The sequence below is a fragment of the Antechinus flavipes genome, chromosome 4, assembly GCF_016432865.1.
Source record: "Antechinus flavipes isolate AdamAnt ecotype Samford, QLD, Australia chromosome 4, AdamAnt_v2, whole genome shotgun sequence".
Lineage (NCBI taxonomy): Eukaryota > Metazoa > Chordata > Mammalia > Dasyuromorphia > Dasyuridae > Antechinus > Antechinus flavipes.
The window spans coordinates 403,336,577-403,360,780 of record NC_067401.1 but is presented as its reverse complement, the minus strand read 5'-3'; the positions used below and the strand labels follow the sequence as shown (position 1 = coordinate 403,360,780).

Genomic DNA, 24,204 nt, shown 5'->3' with positions numbered 1-24,204 from the left:
GACAGCAGAGGATGAGATAGTGTCATGGAAACAATGAACATGAATTTGGACAGACTTTGAGAGAGAGTAATTGAAGGGGCTGGGATAGAATGGTTCACAGACTCACATGACTGAATGACTAGTACATTACTGAATAAGCCATTTTATTCATTTGGAATCCATTTAATTGTCTATTCTACCTCTCTACATTTTTTCCACAAAAATAATATGAAATAATTGAACAAATATAAACCTAGATAAATGACAACTTTCTGCTCACTTACAAGTTTAATAATAGTGTCAAAATAAGACAAGGTTAATAAATAACACTAGTTCGGCATAATTTACCATTTGATATTTTTAGATACCCACCAAAAACTCTTTAATATGTCCTAGATTTTTTCCTTGATTAAAACAAATTTGCTGAGAGGGAGAGAAACAGAGAGAAAGATAGACAGACAGAGACAAACTGAGACCAAGACAGAGAGACATAGAAAGATGCAAAGAGAGACACACAGAGACAGAAAGAGACAAAGACAGAGACTAAGAGAGAATCACAGAGAGAACATTATTATGTGTCATGAAATTTTTTGATACATAGAATTTTATGTTGGGGTACTGTGGGAACAGAGGAGTAAGGGAGTAAATCATCTAAAATCTTGCCTTCCATATGCCCTTAATTCATTAAAACAAGCTTCACTTTTTCCCCAATTGATCTGAAAAACACAAATAAACATGCATCTTTTTATTACTATTTGAAAAAAGACTACTTTTAGGCATCTGTTTACTCTGACAGTTTCATTTAGCAATTTAGCTTGATATATATGAAGTAAGGCAGTTGATCAGAGGTTTTGAACATTTTAAATTATATCAATCGTGCAAATTTTTATAGATACATACATTATTGGTTGAGAGAAATCAAGAAAGTTGGATATAAATAAAAATCCATAGCACCTGTATTGACTGTATTGAGGTTAATGACATTCATATTGTCCAATATGATTGTCTAATGAGATCTTAGGTCAATAAAGACTTTTTTGTGACTGAAGATAACTGTTAAACTACCTGTATAGGTCAACTGAAATCATCTTTGGCTACTAGCATAATTAATTGCAACGGTTTCTTTTTACTGTATGTATAAAGTCTACTTTTCAAAGTGGCTTGAAAAATTAAACACTATTTTTAAAGTGGAAGACTGAAGGGAAAGGAAAGGAAAGGAAATAAACATCTATACAGCACACTGTGTTAGTCCCTGTACTAAGTACGGTTTACAAGTTTCTCAATTTGATCATCACTCTGTGAAATAGGTGCTATAATTATTTCTACTTTATAGTTGAATAAACTGAGGTAGAGTCATACAGCTAATAACTATGTGAGATTGGATTTAACCTTAGATTTTCTTAAGCCTAGGCCCATCATTCTACAATGTGTCACCAGCTGACAATAATGACTTCCTGAGTTGCATGACATTTGTATCACAATCTCCAAAATAGAATTAACATGAATTATTATTATTATTTACTTTCATTTTGTATATTTTTTTCTTTGAAAACATGAAAATTTAAATTTAGGAAAATACACAAGTCACATTTCAAACTAAAATATCATTTCAGAAAAAAAGAACTTTCACAAAATAATATTTATTTATGCTCAAATGCTAAGGAAAAAAGGCATGGACATAAAAGAACCATTTTACCATGATAAAAGTACACATTTAAAAACAAAAGTTATTATAATGTATAATGAGAAAAAACCTAGAAGCTTTCTCAATACATATAGAAATAACTTATTTGATATAGATATAAAAATTCTTATCATAACAGTTAGATAAGATAAATATGACTATGGTTATATATATTAGCTGAGTAAACAAAATTGTCACTAATTTCAAATGACATGTTGATTTATCTAGAAAACCCCAGAGAATACATAAAAAACCTAATTGTGGTAATTAATGGCTTCAAAAAAAAATTATCAAGATACAAACGTATGTGAAAAAAATTAGTTTTCTTCTAGCAATAACAAAATCAAGGAAGAAACCTAGAATGGAAACCCAATTAAAAATAATTAGAACATGAATAAACTATTTGGGGTTTTAATTTATCAGGGAGTAGTCAAGACTTATAAACAAATTTACAAATCATCCTTTATAAAAATAATTTTAGAGATTTTCAGGACTCGTTATTGGTCCATGTCAAAATAGCAAGAATTACTCTACTACATGAATTAGCATATGATGTGTTATTCTAATCAAACTACCAAGGGAATATTAAAAAAAATAAAAAGAAAAACCAGATTTAAAAAAAATAGCATTCATTCTACTGAAAAGGGCAATGATTTAAAAAATATATAAAAACAATTTTTAGTTCCAGACCACAATTCATACTACAAAGCAGGAATGATTATAAGTAGAAAATATTAGTGGAATAGACTAAATAAGCTAGACTCAGAATGAATCAAAATCAATAATGCAATGTTTGGTAAACCAGAGAATATAAATTATTAAGGAAGTTTTTCTTAATAAGAAGAGTAGAAAAACATTTGGTACACATGCAAATCATCTTATATTTTATGCAGTAATAAAGTAAGAAGGAAGAGAAGAAGGGAAGAAAGGAGAAAGGGAAGGAAAGTTAAAAAAATCAATTTTTAGAGTGCACCCGTAAAATAAGCTTCTCATTCTATATATTAGTCTATCATTTCTATGTCATGTGATGAACTGCATTCTTCTTCATCAGCTCTCTGATTCACAGTCAATTGATTTGTTGATCAGAGTTCTTCAGTCTTTTAGAATTGATCTTTCCCCCCCAATATTGGGGTTATAGTATAAAATAATCTTCAACTTACAGCAAAAAAAGGTTTAGGATAGTATGACATTTCCATTATTGCAACTGAATTTTCCTGAATATTAAGCATACTTGTAAGGTCCAGTTATTCATTTGACCAAAGTTAGGTTTTTAGTATTCTATTATGCCTTTATAATCATCTCCTGATTTGGAACTTCAAGAAAGTCTTATCTTGTATCTCTCAAAATCATTTAATATGTGCTATCTTAGCTGTTTACTATAATCATCAATTATACTGTATGCTTTGTTGTATAAAACATATGGTTTCCAAGTGACTAAACTATGTAACCCTTAGTGATGTATAATTGCTCATTGGTTTTTATTAAAGATCTGTAAAAAAGTTTATTTTTTTTCTCCAACATGTTTTGGAATACCCCTCTAGTCTTTTTCCTCGGTCCCTAAAATTTGATGCTACATTTTCCAGTTTATAATAAAAATTAGCTATTTGGCTGTTTGTTTTGTCCCATAATGACATATGATCTATCAACCACAAATCATATTATTTTTCTTAGTCAAACTGAAAAGCATTTCTAGACTAGAATCAGGACCAGACTAATCCAAATTGAAAAACAGAAAAAAATTTATTAGCAGTACTGTCAGTTAATTTGGACCTTTTAATTCTATCATGTGAATTTCTCTCTATTTTCAATTACTTTTTTTGATCCCTGTTTCTAGGAGGTCAAATTCCAAAATCAGGGCTACATAGCTCTCTAACCAGGTTTCTTGCTGCTTTCCTCCTAGTAGCCTATGTTCACTACCTATCCTATAACTCATTTCTTCAAGTCTATTCTTTTCAAAGAGACAATCCTTTCACTTTAACAAGCCAATTTGTACTTGTATACTACTGGAAGAAGTTCTCAAGGAGACCAGTAAAAGCTACCATACATGTATACCTTATAATAGTTGTTGTTGTTGTTGTTGTTTTTTACTAAAGAAATGACAAAAAATAGACATTTCAAGTCATGAAAAAGTAAAGACTATGGAGGGGTAGGAAAGGGAAGAAGCAAGCATTTATTAAGACCTACTATGTGCCAGGCACTATGTTAAGTAATATATAATAAGATTTGGAAAGTCAGTAGAAGAGAAATTCTCAAGTGAATAAGGTGCTATAGTACTAAATATATATAATTTGATCTACCCTGCACTGAACTTAGCATAGAAGCCTTAGTATTGACAGTTTTGTACCTATCACTTTTTTTTTTCCTGAATAGTGTTCAAGTCCTATTTAAACTCCCACCTTCAACAAAAAGTTTTTCTCAGTCCTCCTTAATGTTAGTGCCTTCCCTTTGAGATTACCTACAATTTGTTCTCTATACAGCTTGTTTGAACAAATAAACGACTATTTGAATGCTGAATGTTTGAATATTGTCTTCCCCTTTATATTGTAAGTTCCTTCAGCGTAGAAACTGACTTTTGCTTTTCTTTTATTCCAGGGCACAGCATAGCAGACACATAGTGGATACCGGGGTTGTTGTTGACTTGATCTGTGAAATAGATATTCCATCATGCCCCAAGTGATTTTTGCCTTAAGATGAAAAATTGTTGATGAGACTTTTGCAGTACTTCAGGGCTTACAGGAACTATTGGATTCCTGGCACATGAACTAATGGACAATGGATTCCTTATGGACTATTTCTAGGACTTATGGACATGTGTAGGACTTATGGACATGTTTAAATCTTCAGGTTGATTCATGTTGTTACATTACTACTAGCCTGTGTTATATTGCTATGTTCTTATGTAAATTATGTATAATGCCTCCCATGTTGATGGATTTATGTATACCATGTATATCTGTTACAAAGTTCTGGCCCATATTGATGGATTTATGTGTACCCCTTCAGAAACCCACTAATCTGATTAGATTTCCAATTTCCTTTGGTGTTTTCATCTAACAAAAGAAAGGGGGAGATGTTGGAATCCTTACTAACTGCTAACTAATTAGAGTTGATCTAATCTTACAAGAAGATTTTGGCCAGAACCTGAAACAAGGTACTAAGTAGAACTAATTAATACAAGGCTTGTGTTCACACCTTTACTCAGTGGAGTTCACAAGTATGCCAGCTTCACAAAGTAAACTTTCTAACTTCAAGGGAGTTCACACAAGAATCTTTTCTCTCACATTAACACAAAATTCAAAACTTAAATACATATAAAATTCCTACGCTAAAAAAATTGGCAACAGATATATGTCTTAGTCTTTAAATTTTGTTTTTGTTGCCCTTCCCTTTTGTTCCCTGGATTCTTTCAGAGATTTTAGAGTTATAGAGGGTATTAAAGGCTTATCTAGTTTAGCCCCTTTGTGCCTCAAATGTAGAAACAGGGACCCTATTAATGGAAATCACTGGCTTCTAATCATCCCAGTAGCCAAGTTCAGCTGTGAAGCCAGTCTTCTGCACCCAAATTCAGGGCTTCATCTATACCATATTGATTCTGAAAGACCTTCCATCTACTAATAGGCACCACAAGTGATATATCGAGAAATAAGCCAAGAATATGACTTTGGCTTCTGTATTGTCTAGGTCTGGTCATACTCACTCCTCACCTTTAATTCTTGCCATCTTTTGCTTCTTCAAGAATCAACTCCAGTGTCTCCTTCTAGGAAAAAAAAAAAACACATTTCTAAGCATCTTAGTTATTAATACTCCCTCACTTCTGCCTCAAATTATATTTATATTTATTGTTTATGTAGCATGATATTTTCTGAAAATGTAAGCTACTTGTTTTATTTTTATGAGTTTTTTTTTTGTCTTGCTTCCATAGCCTCGCAATTACCTCATACAAGTCACTTATTAAATATTTGTTGAATTGAAATAGCACCCTTTATTCCCTTTCAAGATTCTCATCATATAAGTTGTTGGTAGTGATTTTTAAAATTTAATATGCTAAAAACATACATGATTATATGACAGATTTGGCTACAAAGATAAACTTAATTATCTCCATAGCATAATTTGAAAAAAAAAAGATACAAAACATGGAAATATATGTTCCTTTATAGTGCTCATCAATGCCATGGAGAATGTCCTTAAAGTTCAAATACAAGAGTTCCTCTATATATAGCAAGATTTTCTAGGGGATTTTGAAAGTAGATGATATTGTTATTGATTATATCAAGTCTCTTAATATAGCAGGATCTTCTCAGTAAAATGAACTTTCACTTTAGTTGCCTAAAGAGATGATATAATCACACATAATGAAAAAAAACAAAGTGGATAGAAAACAAAATGTCTGTCTGAATCATTTCATGTATTTGGACAGTCTTTTCATGTGTGTCTATGTGTGTATGTGTGTGTGTGTGTAGGCACACATCCTACTCACACCTATAATACATTTTGGACACTGTAGCTATCTTTAATTTCCATCACAACCTCTCAGTTATTCTTTATTCTCAAATTCTACAAATTAGATAATCTTTCACTGTATATACACTAAAAACAGATCTAGTACTAATCTCCATTGTTAGAGAGAGTTTCCTCACTGGAAATTTTCTTTTTTTTAATTAAAGCTTTTTGTTTTCAAAACATATGGATGCATAATTTTTCAACATTGACTCTTGCAAAACCTTGTGTTCTAAATTTGCTCCTTCTTCTGCCCCACCCCTTCCCTAGATGACAAGTAATCCAATATATATTATACATGTTAAAATATATGTTAAATCTAATATATGTATATTAATACAATTATCTTGCTACATAAGAAAAATCAGATCAAATGAAAAGAATGAAAAAAAAATTAAGCAAGCCACAGCAAAAAGAATGAAAACGCTATGTTGTGATTCACACTCAGTTACCACAGTCCTCTCTCTGGGTGTAGATGGCTCTCTTCAGCACAAGATCATTGGAACTGACTGTTGGAAACAGTCGTGTCCATCAGAATTGATTATTGAATAATATTGATGTTGCTGTGTACAATGATCTCCTGGTTCAAGCACAATACTTTTGAAGGTATGTGGTTACAAATCACAGAACTCCAGAATTTCAGAAGAATCAAAAGCAGATGATTCAAATAAAAAACAATGAAAATATGCATGGTGATTGAAAAAAGGTTTTTATATATTATCTAGGTCTTTTTTTCAAGAAAGGAAGAGGGCATCCTCACCCAAAAACAGATATATTAGTCATATAGTAAGAAATGGAGATAACAGATAGATAGCCAAAGTGATGCAATGTCATGCATTCAATATTATAAGTGCCCTAAGACAAGCTTTAGGCCAATGGGTAGATTGCCTTTTGTTTGTTGGTTGTTTTTTTTTTTTTTTCTTTTATGGGGGTCATGGATTACAATGAAGTTGGAGAAGACCTATAAGGACTAAACTCTGCACTGGTAAAGGTTATGTGTATACCTACAGAATAATAAATCCACTGAAATGCTGAAACTGAAAACCAAGCCCTCATATTCATGAAGTAGGAAGAAATGGAGCCCATTTCATTTCTTAGATCCTTAGATTCTTTGAAAGCTGACACAATGGTAGACATTAAATATTGTTTATAAGATTGCTTTATTGAGACAGGTTCCCCCAGAGATTTCTAACATGAAGTAACTTTAAGGTTTTAGAAAAATTAAAAGAAAAAAAAAAAAACACTTTAATAGAGTGGGAAGAACCGTGGCTCTGAATTCAGAAGCCTTTAGATCAAATCCCATCTCTGTAATCTATTGGCTGTTTGATCTCAGTCTCATTAGGTTTCTTATATAAAATGAGCAAAATGATTAAAATGGCTTCTAATGTCCCTTTTCATCATAAATCTCTGTCTGATGGTGGTGACCAAATCCAGTGTAATTGTTTTACCAAGTTACATAGATTTTCTTCTCAACCCTTATGTTTGTATAATGTTTAATAGTTTATTGGGAGATTTAATGGATATCATTTCATTTGATCCTTGCAATATCCATGTCATATTGGTAGGATGTGTATAATTATCCCCATTTTACAGATGAACAAACATAATTTCTGAGAAATTAAACAGGCAGTTAACAGTCATGTAACTGATAAGTGGCAGAGCCACTACTTGCATTTCTGATTCTAAATTGAGGACTCTTTTCTATACAATTGTATTTACACTTGTAATCCTAAATTACAGTGACAGGGCAAACATTCAAGTATCAGCTGAAAAAAGGAAAAAAAAAAAACCTCTTACCCAACAAATCTGCTCTTTTGTCTGTATAATGGCCCACAACTGGATATTTTCAAAGAGCCAAAAGACAGAGCCCTTCAGTTTTTCATCCAGATGTCTGGCATCATGTAAACAAAGACACAGTCTGAGGCATTGTCAGATGAAGCAGCAAAGTATAAAACCCCTAGAAAGTGTTTTCCCTGCCGGGAGGGTTCTGAGCAATACTGAAGCTTTTGAAAAGAAAATAAAAGAGATTTGCCTTAAGAGAAGTGTGTTGCTCCCTGCTGAGAGGAATCAACCACAAAATGGGAGATGGAATCATGTCCTTTTAAAAAAAGAGAGAAAGAAAGGAAAAAAAGTAAGGAACTTTTTTTTTTTAGCACTTTTTAGTCATGCTGCTTCTAAGTAAACCCAAAGTAAAAGTTTAACATTTGGAGGGTTTAAAAGTGTGATTAGCAAACAACTACTAGAATAATATATATATATATTTAATATCAGAAAGAAGTTTATGTACAACAGCTTTTTGGCAACTGGCAAATGCAATTTTGAGTTGATGAGTATACACCAAGGAGAAAAATAGAATGATAGCCACAAAATAAATTTGGTTTATCCAAACTTGAATATAATGAAAGTCATCTGGAGCATAAACCCAGAGGTGGATAAACTGATTTTTAAAAATTTCTGAACTCCTCTTTCTGGAGTGAGTGTTAAATATCAGCAGCTTTCTCTGTGTGCATGCATTTAAAATGCCTTGCTTATACCCCTTTAAAACCTTTCCCTCTTTATATCTCCTTTGTGGCTTTTACATTCTATTATATTCAGTGACAGCAGGTTTCATAAAATGCTATCTGCTACAGAACACAGTGTAATCTGCAATAATGTTACACCCACGCCATCCTGAAATCAAAAGATGAAAAATAAGTAGGATTCATGCTAAGTTCAAAACCAACCTCTGCCTAACAGTACACAAAACAACAATTATTTAATTAGAAGAGAAATATGTACACTCATATCATTTAAAATGAGCATGCAATTTGGCTTTTCAGTATATGTTGTTGTTTGGCCATCATATTATACTCGTAGAAGATAATCAGGTGATTTTGTCAGAACTGTTTCATCTTTTTCCTATACCTTTTCTTCTCAAATGTAATGGTGTAAGCATAATAAAAAGCCTAATAAGATAGAAACAATGAGAACAATTTCAGGTCTGTTCCTGGAGTATTTTCTGTGAGGAAATGATATGGAACATTTAACTTTGTTTTAGAAATCATCTAAATCAATCATGTTAAAATCAAAGGCATTATAAAATCTTTCATTTTGTTTAAAAATTTGTGTAACAGTAAAATATGAATGATTGTGTGCTATGTTTGGATGGTATTTTGTTTGTCAGTGTAATATGGCTTATAATGAGATATACAATTGAACCAAAAATGTATTATTTGCTATTAGATTATGAAAATTCAAATCAATTTAATAAACACTTGTTATGTGTTATGTTAACTTCATTATTTGTATAACTAATAACATTTTTAGGAGTAAGTCCTTGATGAATTTATTGAACAAAGGAAAAGTATACAATAAAATTTAAATCAGTTCTGCCATTTTTTTTAATAGTTCTCTTTGTAAAAAAAAAAAAAAATTCATTATTTATTGAACCTCTAATATGAACTTGTAACATGCCTTGGTAAATATAGTACTGAGTTTGACCTCTAAAATATTTACATTCAAATCCAACCTCTGACACAAGAATGTGAGATTCTTGAGAGCAGGAATTGTCTTTTTCTTTGTATACCCAATGCTTAGCTCAATATCTGGTACATAAAAGATGTTTAATTAATGCTTATTGGCTACTGCAACATATCCAACATATATAGGACTGCTTGCCATCTAGGGGAGGGGGTGGAGGGAGGGAGGGGAAAAATCGGAACAGAAATGAGTGCAAGGGATAATGTTGTAAAAAAATTACCCTGGCATGGATTCTGTCAATATAAAGTAATTATTAAATAAAAATAAAAAAAAAAAAGATAAAAACTTCTCAAAAAAATGCTTATTGGCTAGTTTATTTAAGCTCTATATGTCATAGGCAAAATAGAGCTAGAAAGATCCATAAAATACATAAGATCAGAACTATCTTATTTTATGAAAATATGAAAATTAAGAGCGGGGAAACAGGCTCCTCAAGCCAATAAAATTAATCACTGGGTAGAATTAAGACAGGAATCCAAGTGTCCCAACTCTTTAATAGAAGAAATGTTCTCTATAATAAAATCATTATAATCTCATGGAAGACTTTAGAGAAGGAGAGTGATACAGTAAAAATCTTTTTAGGAAGATGAATGTAGTGTGTCTGCACTAAAATCTCACTCTAAAACTCATTTTGGTGGACTGATATTGTTTTTGTTGTACCTCCTTTGTTTTCAGAGGACTAATGACATCCCAAGGGTTATGAATTGCATTTAAGTAGGACACAGCCATTGTTGTTTTTCATTTTCGAAGAGGACCATGACATCAGGGAGGTGATGCCATGGCACAAAAGTGAATTGGATTTAAGTGAGGGAGGGCTGTGCAAGGTCACCTGCCTCACTTTCCCCTCCTGGACCATCTGGGTCCAGTGACCAGATATGGAGTAGGAGACTATGGCCTTTTTAAGATTAAATTTTCAACAGGACTCCGTTTGACTGAGGCTGCATCCATTTGGTGATTAAGACTAGAAAGCAATTAAGGCAAAGAATTTCCTCTTTCCTCTAGTCTAAATAAATAAATAAATGGATGAATGAACTTGGGAGGGAAATACCTTTAGGGTTTCTGATCAAAGCAGAAATGACTCCTTCAATCTGAGCCAATCATGATCCAAACAATGATCAAATGGGGCTTGGCCTAGAACCAAGTGGTCAATTAGAATCAGATTGGTTTGATTTAAGGCCTAGTTCTTAAGGAAAAAATCTAGCCAGTAAATCCTAAGATATCTTGAGAGGGTTCTGAGATACAAAAGAGGTGGAGAAATGCTTTTAAGAGCATCTGTAGGTAAGGATATGATACCCTCTGTGAACAGAAAGAGGGAAGGAGGGAAGGAAGGAAGGAAGGAAGGAAGGAAGGAAGGAAGGAAGGAAGGAAGGAAGGAAGGAAGGAAGGAAGGAAGAAGAAAAGAAGGAGGGAAAGAAGGAAGGAGGGAAAGAAGGAAGGAGGGAAAGAAGGAGGGAAGGGAGGGAGGGAGGAAAGGAAGGAAGGAGGAAAAAAGGAAGGAAAGAAGGAAGGGAGGGAGGGAGGGAGGGAGGAAGGAATCTTCCAACTGGCCAATTCCAATTTGTGGGCCAACTTTACTCACAGAGGTGGTTGTTTGCCATTACATCAGGGAGGTGATGCCATGAAATGCCATGAAATGAATTGGATTTAAGTAAGGAGGGCTGGGCAAAGTAGTACCCCACCTCATTTCCACTCAAAGTCATCAGCTTCATTCTCTCTTCCAGAATTATCACCATTTTTTTTGAAGGCTATGATTGTTAAATTTTAAATACTTTGGCAGGTCTTAAAATATACTAAGAAATATCTGAGTAGGATTTTCTATTTCATATGTTTGTTCACTAAAAACTAACTTAGAAAAATTTAAAGAGCATTTTGTCCAAATTGTCTATACAGTGAGGACATAGCATCCTTAATCCTTTTGCTCTATGCCTTCAGTGAATGGAATACGCACACTTGAGAAATCACAGATTTTCAGAATAATGAAGAATCAAGTAAACAATCAAGGAGAAATAGATTTGGGGAGGGAGAGGGAATGCTATTCCAAAAGGAATAAGAAGACTAGTTAGTAGAAATCAACATAAAAAGAAAATAAGAATGTAATATAAACAATGATTTAAGGAATAATAAAAATCAGCATAATGCATAATTTATCATTAAAAGAAAGAAAAATCAATAGTTAAACAGAAAATAACTCCTAATTTCTATATCTTTTGATTTTTATAGAAAATTTTTATCATGCATTAGTCAGAAGAAATATAAATATGTACCTTTTTGGTGTGCTGTAATAAAATATCTGAATCCATAAAGGATATGCAGAGTGAATTTTGCTCAAACCCTAATATGAGTTGTTGGGTTTTTTTTTTTTTTTTAATTCAGTGCGTTAGACTTCAAGTGTGAAATTACTACTTTGATACCATTTGAGGACCATACTAATGATATACCATTTGATAATAATGAATTCTGTCAGTTTTAATGGATATGTAATTAATGCTTAGACATTGCTGATAGCACATCAGGTCTCTAAGTGAGGAAATCGTTCTGGATGCAACAAGCAATTTCAGCTGGAAAGTGCTCAGTGAAGGACAGGAGTTCAAAATATCAGACCCTGATTTTGTTTGTTATGTTGCTTGAATTTGAGAGACAGGTATTAATTAACATGAGTTATGAGATTTACCTTGAGATTATAGCAATGAATAAAAATTTATATGGTCTTCAGGTGGTGTTTTGTTGTGTCTGTTTTAGTGGCTAATACCTTTTGTGTGTAGATTGAGAAAATTTTACCAAAACTCAGGTGACTATTTTTTGTAAAATTGCACTAAAATATGGTACTTTATCTGCTTATGTTTGATATGTATCCACTTTAACAATGTCTCATAGATTTGAATTGAGCCTTAATGTCATGTTTATAAGGATCAAAGACATCTTTAAAATAACCTAATATAGATCTAGATTCGCACTGTTTGATTTACTTCTTTATTCTATGTGACAAGCTATTCAGACTGCTATGAGGCAATTTAGGAAACTCACCAATCACTCTTTTTCCTACTTCTTTTAGTTTTTCTTCATTCTTGCCTGGGCTTATTCCACAAAAGAGGTAAAGACTGCCGAAAATATTTGTCTTCCTATTAAGTTTTCTGAAAGAAGCCCAGAAAGCATGGTCTCACTAGTGTTTCTGGCTCTGTTACGTTTACAAATATACATCTATACGAAGTTCTAAGCTTCATTCAGTGGGGATAGGTTTTTTTTTTTTTTTTTTTTTTTTTTTTTAACAGTCCTTATATCTTCCCTGTAACACATCCAGGAACTAATCAAGAGCAACATAAAAGCCTAAACTAGAGCAACACTAGCCCAGATCAATATATGTGCATGTGAATGTCCACATATGTGTTCATATGTGCACACATACACATATATGTTTATGAATACACATATATGCATGCACACATACATGTGCATGTGTAAATTATAATCCTCTGTGTGAGTGTGTGTGTATGTGGTCCCAGAAGGAATGCCTAGTCCTTAATGAAAAGAAATCTGAGGTTTCAGAGAGAAAACAGTGAGGAGCTCATGGTTTTCCCATTGTTTCTTATAGAGAGCCACACACAGTGGGGGAACTCTTGGGAATCTTCAGCCCAGAAGGAACCTGCTGACAAGGTCTGGTTTAGCTCTCATCTTCCCTTGGGGCATTTCAGCCTTCCTGAGAAGTCAAGGTGGGGCATGACAACCTATGTTCTACTTGAAGCAGAGATATTTGCAGTAAAAGATGCATCTACATAATAATAGCAGGGTATAGTTAGCACATGCCCAGTGTGTTGTAGTGAGGTAATCATACTAGAGTTTAGCACATGCCCAGTGTGCTGTGGTGATATAATTTTACTAAGATATTTAGGGCTGAAAGAACTTGAAATAAAGGGACTCCATGTTTGACCATCCACATGGGCCCCTGTCTCATTACTCATCCACTAGACCAAGGACTCGGGTTGGTTCTGAGATCCTCCAGAGAGCTAGTCTATATTTTGGCATCCCAGTGTGGGGGCTCTAGAAATCATAGCACAGTTTCTTTTTCTTTTGCATCCATATATATATATATACATATATATATATATACATATATACATATATATACACACACATACATGTATGCACATATATGTATATACACAAATGTATTATATATATATACACATAAATGTATGTGTATGTGTGTATATATATATATATATATATATATATATATATATATATATATATATATATATATATATACTTGAAAGGATGAGCAAAAATTCAATATACAAATAAAGATGGGGAATAGAGTAAGGAGAATGGCCAAGACTAGGATTCAGAAGTTGACATGGGAAAATGATGTACTGAAAGTATTCCATGGTGAGAGGATAAGTATTGTTAAATTCCTTTCAGATTATAATAACATATAATGCCAAGTCCTCAGAAAAATAAGGAAATTGAGATGATGTATAGTACATTCAATACAATTCAACCATGACAAGTTTTTTTTTTTATTATTATTATTATAACTTTTTATTGACAGAACCCATGCCAGGCTAATTTTTTATATTATCCCTTGCACTCACTTCTTTCCAATTTTTCCTCTTTCTCTCTCCACCCCCTCCCCCAGATGGCAAGCAGTCTTATACATGTTAAATAGGTTACAGTATATCCTAGATACAATATATGTGTGCAGAACTGAACAGTTCTCTTGTTGCACAGGGAGAATTGGATTCAGAAGACAGAAATAACCCAGGAAGAAAAACAAAAATGTAAGCAGTTTATATTCATTTCCCAGTATTCCCAGAAGTAGTTGCTTCTGTCCATCACTGATCAATTGAAATTGAATTAGGTCTCTTTGTCAAAGAAATCCACTTCCATCAGAATACATCTTCATACAGTATCCTTGTTGAGGTATATAATGATCTCCTGGTTCTGCTCCAAATGACAAGTTTTTTAAAGTTCTTCATATTCATCCTTATCAGCCAATGTTCTCCAAGTCTTTCTAGACCCAGATTCCTGATACCCCTCACTGTCAGCTGGGGTGATGGTGGTGAAAGTTTCAATCTGAACCCAGCCCAGTTTCAGGGCTCCCTGATTGCTATTTCTATAAAACTAGACTTCACTTAGGTTAAACCCAATCTGGGATCTGTCAACTCTTATTGGGTGGTTCCTGGAGGACCTATTCTGCCCCAAGATTTCTTTATTTTTCACCACTCTATGTTTGCCCCAAGCTGCATATTTATTCTGTTTGTGGGGAAATTTTGAAGAACTTAAAATTTTCTGACTAAATCTACTGTCCTCCTGTTGACTTGGTTATACATATATTTTAAGCATTTCTGAGTTTCTAAATTTTTTCTGTGTCATCTGCTGGCCTTCACATGCTGTCTTCAGGCTCTACACAACTCCCCCAAAATTCCCATCTAAGTTTTTATTCTGACTCTAGTGATATATTGAAACTATAATGGGGAAAGTCGTGATTTAGAAGTAATCATTGTATAGTTTCTACATGTGGGAAAAATTTTCTGAGTTCCAAACAACCTACTTATATACGAATTAGTGGAACAGAATTAATTTGAAATTCCTGTACTGGATGTTTTTATGTGCAGGTCATCTCTCCTACATACCTATGCATAGCACAGAGTTGGTACTTATATATAAATACTTGGTAACTTCCCAGTAAATTGTAGATTGAGCTTGTGAGTTTCACAAAAGAAAAGGCTTTGTAAAACTTTATCTTATACAAAACCTAACAGTGTTTTGCAAATTTTAACCATATAAAGAGCTTATAAGTTTACAAAGCTTTTTTTTTTTTTATCAAAATAATTCTCAGTGTTGAAACAGAATTTGTTAAAAGAATGAATAAATTAATGTATGAGACAATAAGCTTTATCTTAAGCCTCCAAACAACCCATACTCCTGATTCATTTCAATTCAGGAAACATCAGGAACATAGAATTGTCTTAGTTATTAGGTTTCTGACTAGAAGGTATACAAAAATACAAACGTACTAATAGCTGTACATATATGTGGTACAGTAAGAAGGAGAGAAGGAGGAGGAAGAAAGGAAGAGGAGAAGGAGGAGAAAAAAGAGGAAGAAAAGAAGTTATTGGGTCATCAGTAGTCAAGGATTATAGATCTTTTTACCTGTGCTATCAAATTTAATCTCTAACAGCCATCCTGTGAAGTAGAGGCTATTGATACTTCTATCAGTATGATATTAGAAAGGCTAGGATAGGTTAAATGATTTGCCCAAGGTCACACAACTAATCAATACCTATGGCTTTCAAACTTTTGCCCTATACACACGTTTGCATATATAGAAGTACACACACGTACACACACAAAAACATGCAGACACAAACACACTCGCATTCACATATACACAACACAAACATGCATATACACACAAACACATATATACAAATAGACACATACAGAGACACACACAAACACATACAAATACACAGATACACACACTAACACATACAAATACATACACACACACTTCTTTCCTATCTTCTTATTCCTTACATGTCCCCACAAGCTCTGTGATCTACTATCCTGGTCTCCTTGTTGTTCCTCACATAAGACAGTCCTCTTCCAGACTCCAGGCATTTTTACTTGCTATTTCTCTTGCCTGGAATTCTCTCCTTCCTCATATCTATCTCTTAGCTTCCTTGGATTCCTTCAAGTTTCAAATAAAATCTCATCTCATCAGGAAAGAGAAGCCTTTTCTGATCCCCCTTAATGCTAGTCCCTTCCTTCACTGAATATCTCTGATTTATCTAGCATATATCTTGTTTGCATATAGCTGTTTTATGTTTTTTTTTCTCTATTTAGACTATGACTCCCTGGGGTGGGATTGGGGGTGGGGGGATTATCTTGCTTTTTCTTAAATCCACAAAGCTTAGTGCAAATCCAGCATGTAGTAGGTGCTTAACAAAAGCTTATTAAATGAATGGGTGCAGAATTTTAACTCAGATCTTTCAGAATCCATGCCAAGTAATCTAATCACTTTAACATTTAAAAAAAAAAAAAAATATTTGGAATTGTCAACTTTGTTTCCCTTATTTATCTGTGTGTATGGATAGAGTAGGCTCATTTGAAGGACTGAGATCATATTCACAAAACTACAAGATTTCACATCTTCTTGGAACCAGCACAGAATCACTCACAAAAAGAAGTGCTTGGAGAACCTCACAGATTAATCTCTTCAATTCTTGAATTTTGCACTACATCTTCCATCACACTTGCAATTGCTTTTGGCAAGCATATATTCCTGTATTTTATGTCTCACTTTTAATTAATGGTGAACTTGTCATCAAACAGCATTATCTCTTATATGTTTTCAAGAAATCTGGCATAATTTTGATGTGAATCCTGCAGCCAAAGTCACTATGACTTTGTTCCTAGGTCCAGACAACCTCCTATATCAAAAACTAAAAAGGACAAATAAAATATATCAAAACCTCAAGTCTGATTCTTAGAGCTATGGGGCCAAAAAAGGGGATAGAGGGTAGGAAACAGTTCTTCTTTCCCACCTTCAGTTCAATTCATGGTCCCCATTCTGCCTATGAACAAGAACTTCATCTCCTTGGGATGCCAAAGATAAGAGAGCAAGATTATTACAGTCTGGTAGTTTTATATAGGCAATCTGTTCTAGTCATACAACCAACAGAAAAGTATATTTCCTCCCTCGTGATAGGGAAACACTGAATATCTTCTCCCAGAAGCAAGATTCCTTTTTTTTTTTTTTCCAGGGGCTCTAGGATTATTCAAAGACCTGTTACACTGTTGAATATAAAATTTAATTCTTTGTTTCATAATTTTTGCACATATTTATTCCTTGTCAGCATGAAATTAAAGCTCTAAAGGACAAATTCCAACTTCATTCTTTTATATACACACATACACACACACACACACACACACACACACACATACATACATACAAAATAAACACACACACACATTTCGAACTTCATCCTTGGCATCTCATTCTCAGATAATCTACAAAGTCTATTTAGTTACCAAATCTTTTTGTTTATACCTTGACTCTTCTCATATTCATGAGGTTTAGGTTTGGGGGTTCTCTTTTCAGGGAACCAAATGATAAGGTCTAGATTTAGGGAACCGAAATGTGATTGGGGTTTCTGGTGATCAGGGAGTTAAATGATAAGGTCCAGTGGCAGGTTTGGGGTTCAGGAAACCAAGTGGAGAGGTTTGGCTCCTCTGCACCCCCTTGGGTAGGGAGTTTTAAGAAATCTCCTTCTGGCAGCACAGGGTTCTCTGTAAAGAAATTTTTCAAACCAAAAACCTAGATTGATAAAAGAGGTTTATTACAGGGATTGGGAAGTAAGGTTAGACATCCTAACAGAGCAGCATAAAGTCTCCTTGGGGAAATAGGTGAGGGTAAAGAGAGGGTAGCACTGGAAAAGAATATTATTCCAGTGGGCAGAAGCCTCCTTGGCATAGCATAGCATACCTGGCATGTTTAGTACTTCTACAAAGAAATGAGTTTTTAATTGCCATTTTTATAAGGAGGTCTTGCAAGGCAGGCCTGCTCCCCCTCCCAATGGAGCTGGTGGGTGGAATTGAATTGAAATAGAAGATCTTTAAATGAATAGGGTTGGAATTCTTTTAGCTCAGGACTGAACCAACCTCATCTAGATAACCAAGTGAAGCTGTTTATCTTGTTTCCCTAAGGAGGGATCCCTCACTCAGGCAGAGTTGAAGGAGATTTTCTTCTTCAAGGAGTTTTAGAGAGTTTCGGGGTCCCTTCTTCAATATTTTCTTTTTTTTTTTCTACTCATATGGACCATGATAATTCAGACTGTTATCACCTAAGTTAAGACTTAGAGTCTTGCAGTAGTCTTTTAATTGTTCTCTCTGCCTCAATCCTATCCTTAATTAAATTAATCTTTCATGAAGATTCAATACTGTAAGACAAAAACACAGGTCTAACCATTTTTCCCTCTCCTTCCCTCCCTCCCTCCCTCCTCTCTCTCTCTCTCTCTCTCTCTCTCTCTCTCTCTCTCTCTCTCTCTCTCTCTCTCTTTCTCTTTCTCTCTCTCTCTCTCTCTTTCTCTCTCTGTGTGTGTCTCTCTCTCTGTCTTTCTTTGTTTTTTTTTGTTTCTCTCTCTGTTTCTCTGTTTCTCTCTCTCTCACTCATATGCACACACACACACACACACACACACACACACACACACACATATCCCTCCCCATTCAATGAGTTTCAGTGGTTTCCTATTACAATTCTTTTGCTTGTCTTTTAAAGTTCTCCACCTTTTGAGTCTCATCATACTTTAATCCTTTTTCAGAATTCTTTTGGGCTAGACCAATTATCTCTATTTTCCTCACATATGGCACTTCACGTCTCCTCTGTGTTTCTTAGCACTTGTTCTTCCTCATGACTGAAATGTTTTCCCTCTTCTCTTCTACCTCTTAAAATCCTGAGTTTCCCTTAAGATGTTTAACTCAAACCCCAAAATGTTCATAAAGAATTTCCTGATTCCTCTACCCTAAGCTTTTAGCACATTTCTTTGAATTCACCTTGTGTCTATTTTGTTTTGAATACCTTTGAATTCACCTTGTGTCTATTTTGTTTTTAATACATAACTATACATAGACATAATTTCTATCTCCATTATAATGCCTGCTCCTTGAAGTTAGGGATTATCTTTCCTTTGTCTTTGTATCTCTGGTACCTAGCACAGTGCCTAGCACCTATTAATTACTTAATAAAGGCTTGTTGATTAATCACTTGACTGAAAAACAAATATGATCTTTATACGATTCTAGAACCTGTCCTTAGCCAGTGTACAACACTGAGAACATTATTTTATAAAATTGAGAGATAGATATCACGGATGTTATTTTACTTTTACAAATAAAAAATTTAGGGTTCAATAAATTAAAATGAGAGGTATTGTGGTATAATAAAAAAATACTGAATTTATAGTCATTTTTCAAATCATACTACATTAAAAAGTTAATAACTATTTTCTAATCATTAGCTCTGTGTCAGGCATCGTGCCTTAGCATTTGGGATATAAAGAATGAAAAAGACAATCCCTCTTCTTAAGAACAACCAACTTCTCTCCAATAGAGATGGTCAGCCCTAACTCAAACAGTACAATGCTTTCTAAACTTTTATTACAGTGTTATTGCTTCAAGGGATATGAAAGAAATTTAAATTATGTATTTTATCCTTTATTGTTTTATCAATTCCATGAACAGAACAGGCACTTAATATGTGCTGAATTGAAGCATTGGTTTAAATTGAATATTTCAAAGTGTGGGGGGGATCCTCTCTATTTTTTCCTACATGACATGTCTGTTCAATATGAGATTTGATTAAAAAGTATCTCAGCATCAGAAGTCTTATATTAGCTAATGTTCCAAGATAAAATTTAATTTAATTCCATGCCCAGATATATTAGAATGTAGCAATTAACATAGATTTGAGTAATTAAGAATATGAATGTCTTTAATATCAAAACCACCAGGATTCTTTTTTGTAAAATATGCTTAAATATAATAAGAAACAACATAAAGATAGACAATCCCAAAGAAAACATACAGACCAGATTCATAATCCATAAAACATAACTATAATGTAATGACCACAATGTTTTGAAAATTGGGAACATAAATTCATTTCTTAACATATGCTGGAGTGCGATTTTGATTCTATTATGGATTTTTTTTTGTTTTAAAAAGTCAGTTAAGCCGTATTATACTATTCAATTATGCCTTTTCAATAAAGCACAATAAACACATATTGACTTTATTCTCTTTTGATGAAGTTGTAAAACCTAACAAATCTAACATATCTCAGAGAGCTGGGAACTGGAAAAAAGTCAAGTAGATTCAATTAAAGAATGAAATCCATAATCCTCCACTCATAACATATTACATAGCTATTGTATGTTTGATCACTTATTTTAGTGAAGGAAAATAAAGAAATATATTGATTTAATCTTTCTTTTTATGAGAAGGACTATATTCTCAAAAGCACATACACTTATTTATGAAGTAGGAGTCATGGTACAAATGATAAAGAGCTAAATTGGAGTGCAGAAGCTCAGTATTGCAGTTCCATTTCTGCCACCGACCTCTGAGAGAATATATATTGTGCTTTAAATTTTGCAAATTATTTCTTATTTGTTAAGTTATTTGATTCTTACAACAAACCTATAAGGCAGACAATGTTATCATCCTCATTTTACAGATGACAAAACTGAGGCAAAAGAGATTTAAGAGGCCTTTCCAGGTTCACACAACTAGTGACTTGAGACTGAGTTTGGACTTTTCTGACTCCAAGTTCAGAACTTCATCCAGTAGCCAACCTAGCTTGAAGTTTGAGTGTTTGGGAATAGATCGGACTATTCTGGAGCTACCATTTTGAGGCTGCAAGCATATCACATGCTTGGTTGGGGCTAATTTACTGTTTGTTGGAAGAAACAACATCTCCCCAGTATCCAAACAATTACCTAGTATGTCTCTACTAAATCATACATGGTTTACAATCTGCTTTGGTAGAACAACTACCCCACACTGATAGATCACAAATCCTTTATAAATATGTTTCTATAGGTAAATCTGCATATCTGAATATCTAAAAACCTATAACTTATAATGTATTATATATATTATGTACAGTACTATATATATAAATATGTGTGTGTGTGTATATATATATATATATATATATATAATATATATACCTAGATACATGTATCTAAGTATATAAACTTTCATTATATATGTGTGCATTATATATGTATCTATAATACACAAATCCCTCCTTATATATAATATACTAGATATATGCATATATAATACACAAATCTATATCTATGTAAAGTATATGCTTTAGTGCTTTCACTTTTGATGGCTGCCTTCTAAGTCCAATCATAGTCAAGCAATATGACATCAGTTATATATATGGAATCATGGAAAACATTTCCATGCTAGCCATATTTTGAAAGAACAAAAAAAGCAGAGAAAAATTACTTCAATTTGCCTTCATAGTTTATGTTTTCTCTGTGAATTTGGACATCATTGATGTAGCTAAGTCTTTCACAGTTGATCATCATTATAACTTTGCTAAGTCTTGTCATATTTCTCTGAAATCACTCCCTTGTCATTTCCCACAGCACACTAGTATTCCATCAGAAATATAAGCACAAAGGTCAGTTAATCTGAAATAATGTATTTTTTTTTAATTTTGTTCCCCAGGGAAATCAGGATAAATTCAGTCTTCAGAGAGTTCCACCTCTAGTACAATATCGCCCAAGTGTTCAGATGTTGTTTTCTCCACCAAACAGGGAATTAGGGCCAACCAAGCACATGATGTTCTTGCAGCCTCAAAATGGTAGCCTCCAGAATAGTCCACACTATTGCCAAGTACTCAAATTTCAAACAGCTGGTGGACACAGATGATTGGAATTTAGAAGCAGTTTCAAATGAATGAATCCTCCTCAATCTTCCAATTCACTAGATAGTCTTGGCTTATGTATTTCCCACTATTTAGGGTTTGTCTAAAAGCCAGAAAATTTTTACTTCAGTTTTTAACTGGAGATGATACAGCCAAAGAAAATAGCTGCTCCATATAATTCTTGTGAAATAATATTTAAAATACTAGATTTGATGTCATCTTAATTACAATAATAATAAATACTACCTTATCTTAGAGTACTGCTTTTGTGAACACATTTATCTTTTCCTCATTTACTCTTCACAACAGTATTGTAAAAAAAAGGAAAGATATTAAATTCCTCCTACCTATATGAAGAAAAAAATACTTAGGATGCTTAAGGGCTTGAATAAAGTCCTATGCTCAGTAAGTGCCAAAATTAAAATAAAGAGCCAGTAATTCATTACAACTACCCAGAAAAGAAATGTGTAATAGGTTAATTTTTAAAATATTGTTTTACCAATATGTACCATGTCTAAAGTGCCTAGTTTCTCTTTGCCATTATAATAGGCTGGATACATATTCATACTCATATTAACCAGTATATTTTATGATCTTTGGTAACTTAAAATCAATCAATATTAACTGTTTACTATGTGTCAGGCACTTTGCTAAACATTGAGGATACAAATAGAGTCAAGAAAATTTCTGTCCTCAAGGATGTTACAATCTAATGGGGTAGATAACATAGAAACAAAGATATATGAAGCAAGCTACATGAAAGATAAATAGGCAATAATTAACAGAAGGAAGAAACTATTGGGGTTAGATAAAATTTTCAGTAAAAATGGGATTTTGGTTGGAGCTTAAATGAAACCAATAATAATATGTCCCAAATAACAATTCTAAAAGATATTCTAAAAATTGGGTGCAATGAGAAAAATCAGAGAAAAGAAGCAAATTGTTTTTTTTTAATCAATTTAATATTTTCAGATAATCTAGAAATAATGATTATGTTTTGCCAATGAAAAGTACCAGCATTGCATTCATTGCTTTGATAATCTCCAATTATGGAAAATAGACATGTACTTTTAGATGTGCATAGCATAAAATCTCACTTGTATTTTTAACTAGTTGTTTGGACTTAGGAAATTCACTTAGATTTTTTGGGTCCCAATTCTCATCTGTAAAATGAGAGGCTGAACAAAATCATCAGTATCTTCTAGCAGCTTTTTTTTTCCAATTCTATAATTCTATGATTATGATAGGCCACAGGGTAATATAAAATATATATGTGAGGAAAAATATAGAAAAACAATGGAGAGAACTTCTCAACTTGCTTTAAAGTAACTTACAAAAGCTATTCATATTATTTTTTATCAATATTTTCTCTCAAAGTACTTTTAAATGGTTATGGATCTCATCAAGGAGACTTTGCATGTTCTGGTGATTATTGCATCATCACTCATAGTAGCCCTTAATAAATGTGTGCTAATTTAATCCTTACAAAGCTACACATTAGAAATAAAATAGAATTATTCTGGCCATGCTTAATTATGGAAGTGAATTTTGAGTTGATTTTATAAGGAGGGAAAGATCAGAACTTGATCTTGATGGGAGGAAAAGGAGCACAGGATTACTTCTTTAAACATTGTAAGCTACCTTTAATTTTTTTAAAAATGAATTGATTATAGAGACATACTATTCCTTTGGTCTTTTTTTATTTCAAAGAATATTCTATTTTTGAAAGGAAACATGACAAAATAGAGAGTGTCTAGACTTAGAGCCTGAAAAACCAGGATTCAAATCTTGTTTCTGACTTATGCAAGCTGTATGACCCTGGACAAATCATTTGACCTCTGGGACCCCAAGTAGCTATGAAATTCTCTTACAAGATTTTCTGGGATTGAAGAAGAAAATTCCCCTACTTAGAATTCTCTATACTTGTGTGATCACATCTTGCTCCAAATAAATTAAGATCTGAATTTATAAAAATACATCATCATCTTCCTCAGTATTTTTCAGTACCATTCTGACTCCTATGTAAACAGCTAAAGTTTATAAGAATATATAATGTACTTGCTATGAACAA

At 33.2% G+C, this 24,204-nt stretch overlaps 1 long non-coding RNA gene across 1 annotated transcript in view; it reads right to left on the bottom strand.

The window, feature by feature from the left end:
• Positions 1-478: 478 nt before the first annotated feature.
• LOC127562788 (uncharacterized) overlaps positions 479-24,204 on the bottom strand; it is a 43,114-nt gene continuing 19,388 nt past the window's right edge. The window contains exons 2-3 of the long non-coding RNA XR_007953819.1: positions 5,368-5,420; positions 479-695 (exon numbers count right to left, since the gene is read on the bottom strand). This is a non-coding gene — a long non-coding RNA (uncharacterized LOC127562788). The remainder of the gene's footprint in view (positions 696-5,367; positions 5,421-24,204) is intronic.